This window comes from Meleagris gallopavo, chromosome 21, assembly GCF_905368555.1.
Source record: "Meleagris gallopavo chromosome 21, MGAL_WU_HG_1.1, whole genome shotgun sequence".
Taxonomy (NCBI): domain Eukaryota; kingdom Metazoa; phylum Chordata; class Aves; order Galliformes; family Phasianidae; genus Meleagris; species Meleagris gallopavo.
Genome location: NC_139424.1, coordinates 2,921 through 8,426, shown reverse-complemented (window position 1 = coordinate 8,426; position 5,506 = coordinate 2,921).

The following is a 5,506-nucleotide window of genomic DNA, read 5'->3' as shown; positions in this document are numbered from 1 at the left end:
ACCTGCTGGACACTCTGGTCCTTGGAGACATACTTGTTGCCCACTCTCACTCAGGGGTGGCATGGTCCCTTGAGGAGGTTGGCTGAGTTCAGAGCCATTAGGTAGGCTGACTTGTCCACCTCTGGGAACACAGGGGACAGGAGATGAGGATAGGAAGCCATGGGGCTCACTCTATTTCCTTCACCACCTGACTGACCTCACCTTCAGTGCCATCTGGCTCTGTTTGTTCCTCCCACTGTTTCTCCTTGAATTTCATGTTGCTGAAGTGCAGCATGGTGCCAGTTAGCTTGCGGATGGAGTTCTTCTCTGGGGTATAGTCTGACACACTGAAAGCACTCTATAGAGAGAAATGGGGAAAATCCGGGATGGGATCTTCTGCTGGTAGTTCCCCACACTGTCTGAGGTCCTCCAACTCATGCCATCATCAGTGGATGCCACCATGGTCTCTCCTTGAGGGACAAAGACGTAGTCATAGGGTTGCTGGTCACCAGCATCGTGTCTGCAAGGAGACAAGGGAGTTGAGACAGCCAACATCATTTTGGGGATGTTTATCCACCAGTAGGATGAGAGAGAATCTCACCCAAAAGCTCAGGCTTCTTGTTGGAGAGGATCTGGTAGAAGATGTGGTACGTCCTTTCAACCTTCAAATGAACTCGGCACTGGTGAGGCCTCACCCCGAGTTGTGTGTTCAGTTTTGGGCACCTCAGTACAGAAAAGACATGGAGGTGCTGGAGCAGGTCCAAAGAAGGGCAACAAGACTTATGAAGGGCTTGGAAAATATGGCCTACGAGGAGAGACTGAAGGAACTGGGGCTGTTTAGTCTGAGGAAAAGGAGGCTGAGGGGAGACCTTATTGCTCTCTGCCAGTATCTGAAAGGTGCTTACAGCAGAGTGGGGCTGGTCTCTTCTCACTGATGACAGGACGAGGGGAAATGGCCTCAAGTTGCACCAGGATAAGTTTAGGTTGGATATCAGGAAATACTCCTTTACAGAAAGAGTTGTTAAGCACTGGAATAGGCTCCCCAGGGAGGAGGTTGAGTCACCATCCCTGGATGTGTTTAAAAATCATGTGGATGTGGTGCTCAGGGACATGATATAGTGGTGGGTTGTTAGAGTTAGGGTAGTTTAGTTAGGTCGTGGTTGGAGTTGATGATCTTTAAGGTCATTTCCAACCTGAGCGATTCTATGATTCTGTGATTCTATGACACCAACTTCCTGGTGGCCCCAAGGTGGATCCAGATCAACCTCCCTAAAAAGGATCTCAACATCATGTTGCAAGGGTGATATCAGCCCCACCTATATCCCCACCACTCATGAATCGTAATGAGTTGTCATTGCAGACAGTCTTGGCATCACCAAAGGCCTCCAAGGGAGGGTTGGTTTGAATGATTTGGTACTCCAGAGTCCCTTGGTTGGGGATCAGTGGAAGTAAAAATGGCATATGGATGGTTGGACGGATAGCCAAGTGGTGACCAGAACCTGAGATGTCCCCTTGGTGTTCTCACCTTGCCCATGTCCTTGTGTCCTTCTTTCCATGGTTTCCATGGTTGCCGATGCCAGTGATGATGGCAAGATACCCTTTTGATGTTGACCATCTTCCTCACCTGGATAGGGATGGTGTCATGGACTGAGGGTGGGGTTAAACCTACAAGCATGGGGTTGGACTCACACAGTAAGGATGGTTGGGTTCTCCTGATCTGGTGAGACAAGAAGGCCCCAAAGCTCTGCCACTTGCCTCACAAACCAAGCCCCAAAGAAGGGATGGGGACAAAGTTATGGGGCTGTGGATGTCTCAGAGGAAGTCCCTACCCATTAGCGTGTTCTGTTAGGTGCTATACAAGATGGAGAAGATGTGAGAAGGAGCTTTGCTCTGCTTCTTGCCCTATTAGGCAGCCACCACCTCAGCACTGTAGAGAAGAAACCACTTGTATGGCTTGATGGTAATGAAGAATGGCCCCAGGTAGGTCTGGAGAAGGGGATGTGGGTCAGGGACATCAGGTAGTATACTTGGTTCTAGGCAGTCTCAAGGGTCTTCAGATGGGATGTGCCTATTCTAGGTGGCCCAATGGGACATTCCAGTTCTAGGTGACCGAAGAACTCTGGAGGAAAACCACCACATTCTATGCACCTCAAATCCTATGGGCACAAGGTGACCACTCAGATCTTCATGGAGAAGTCACCAAACTCCTCCTACCCTACAGGTTGTGGGGTCACTCTACAGATGCTGGGGCTGCCCTGTAGACTGTGGGGCCACCCCAGAGGCTAGTTGGAAGATGCAGATCATCCAGGAGTCAAAGCACTCTTTGAGGTTGTAGAGGACAATAGCCTCATGGAGTAATGTCACCATGGCCATGTCCTCGATGAAGTCAGATTTCAGAGGGTTCTGCTGCATTATTTGGTCCTCCCTGACTGTCACTATGTGCTCAGGGAGGAAGCCATAATGCATATATAGGGCCGCTACAGGGCCAGAATGCCCTGGGGATTTCAGAGAAGGTATTTGGGGTTCTAGGTGCCCCAAAGGTGATGGAAGTCGTACTTGAGGTCTAAGTGTCTATAAGATTTTGGAGAATATGGTTTGGATTCTAGTTGGCCCTTGGGTGATAGAGAAGATATTTCGGGTTCCAGATGTCCTATGGGTGATGAAAGAGGTATTTGGGTTCTCAGTGTCAGTTGGTGATATAGAAGGTGTTTTGGGATCTAGGTGTCCTATAGAGCCAAGGTGTCCTTTGTGATTTCAGATAAGGTATTTTGGGTTCCAGGTGTCCAATTGGATTTTGGAGAAGAAGGTTTGGGGGCATGGTGTCCTATCGGTAATGGAAGAGGTATTTGGGGTCTTGGAGTCCCATGGGTGATGAAGGAGACATTCTGGGCTGCCTTTGGGTCTTTAGGGGTACCATAGGCATTTGAGGATGATTTGTGAAGCCATTTTTTGATGAGTGGACACCATTTTGGGATGATTCCACCCACTGTTTGGGGGTTATTTGCATCATTTTGGGGGTGATTTGGACCATCTTGGGGGTAATTCAGGCTGCCATTTTGGGATGACTCCAACTACCATTTTGAGGATGATCTGGGCCATTTTGATATGAGTCTAGCTGGGGCAATGCGGGCAATTTGGGGAGTAATTTGGGCAATTCTGAGGGCAATATGGGCAACTTTTTTGGGGCAACTCCAGACACGATCTTGGGATGACTCCAGATGCCATTCTGGGGGTAATTTGGGCCATTTCAGGGCCAATTTTCACCATTTTTGTAGCCCACCTTGCCCATACTCAGTCTGCATGGTGACCTTGGTGCTGTTGCAGGACACGATAGTGGCCTTGATGAGCTCCTCTTGCCCGTCAGGGATGGAGATGTCGTGCTTGAGGTTGAAGGGCCGTGTCTGTGCTGCCAAGTGCTCCTGCTCTGACATCCACAGGCATTGTGTGGTCTCCAAGAGCTTGACCAGCTCAGAGGATAGGGCTGGTATGGTGGCCTGTACACCTGTGACACCAGTAAGGCATCAGTCACATCAATAAGTCACAAATAAGAAACCAGTCCAACTAACACCAGTAAGGCACCATTAGGACACAATTAAGTCAATACTAAACCAGTAAGGCACCAGTAACACAAACACTACTAAAGCTCTAGTAGGACACCATTAAGATCAATAGAACACCACTAAGACTAGTAGGACACCACTATGACACTACTGAGATCAGCAGAACACTAGTAAGACACCACTAAGACACTATTAAAACTGTTAGGCACCAGTGACACCTGTAAGGCACCAGTTGGACACTATTAATACCAGCAGGACACCATTAAGGTACCAGAAGGACAGCAGTAAGATACCAGTACTACTAATGCCAGTAAGATTAGCAACACTAACATCAGTAAGGCACCAGTAAGACGTGCAAGGAGCCAGTAAGGCGCCACAATGCTATCAAGACCAGTAAGACACTAGCTGGACACTAGTTGGACACCAATGCTTCCAGTCCCTCCCTCACCTTTTTGTCCTCACTCGGTGAATCCAGGTCCAGAAAAACAGCATGAACTCACCAGTATATTCCAGTCCCAACCCAGTTCACCTACAGACCCTCCCAATCCCTTCCCAGTTTCCCCATACCCCCCATATCCATTCCTAGTTCCCTCCCATCCCCCTCCCAGTTCCTCCATATCCCCCCATATCTCCTCCCACTATCCCCCTACAGATACCCCCAGTGCTCCCAGTTCCATCCCAGTCCTTCCCAGTTTCCTCATATCACCTCTCAGTCCCACCCAGTCCCTCCCACTCTCCCTATCGACCCTCCCAGTCCCTCTCAGTTTCCCCATATCCCCTCCCAGTTTCTCCCATGCCTTTCCAGTTCCTCTATAGACAAGCTCAGTCCCCTTCCAGTGCACCCCATTCCCAACTCCCACCTGCCCAGGCTCTGTTGCTTCTGATTACGGGGACTTGTTTTATCTCCCCCCCCTTCCCAAAAAAGTTATACAACATCTAGGGGTGTGGCCAGACAGGATCTGCCATCCACCTCTTCCCTCAGACCCCCCCTGCCCCACAGGAGACCCCCAGCCCTATAGGACTACATAGGAATCTCCCTGCCTCCTAGGGACCCTCTGCCCTACAGAAACTCCATAGAACCCCCTGGACCTCATATGAGCCTCCTATCCCATACAATCCCTTAGTTCCCCCTGACCACTTAGCTCCCCATAGGATCCTGCTGGATCCTATAAGACCCCCCCCCAGCACCACCACACCCCCCTACCCAGCCCCACAGAGCCCTATAGGACCTTATAGAGCCGACGGGATCCCTCAGGGGCTCCTCAAGTTCCATAGCACCCCATGGGTTCCTATAGGGTCCCACAGCACTCCCCTCTCCCCCCTCCCGCCCCATAGGACCCTATAAGACTCTATGGAATGCCATAGAACTTTGTGGATCTATAGCCCCTCAAGTCCCATAGGACCCAGAGGGACAAGGACAAAGTCCATACACTACCTTTTCCCCAGCGCCCCCACCCCCTCCCTCCGGCTATTATGGGATGGATGACGGCAGACGAAGGGATCGCGGATGGACAAAGGACAGGTGGAGGTGGGGAAGGGCTGGGCTTTGTCCTTGTCCCTGTCCCTGTGCGCTATTTTTAGGACTCCTCCCCTCAAGCCAAGCAGCTGCTGCCCTTATACGGCCACATGGGACACCCGTGGCGTGCCCACCTCCCTGCTTGTTTTTCCCCTAAGTTTCTACACCTTCCCACGCATTTCCCCAGGTTTTCCTTCATTTCGCACTAATTTACTGCATTTTTCCTTATTTCCCCTGCTCTTCCCCAAATTTATTTCCAATTTCACTCATTTTCCCCCTTTTTCCCCTAATTTCCTTGTTTTCCCTCATTTCTCCTTAATTGCTCCTATATTTTTCTTTTGTTTTCAACCAATTTACCCACTTTTACCTTATCTTCCCCAAAGTTCTCCCAATATTACACTTATTTTCCCCACTTTTCCCAATTCCACCTGGTTTTGCTCTTATTTGCTCT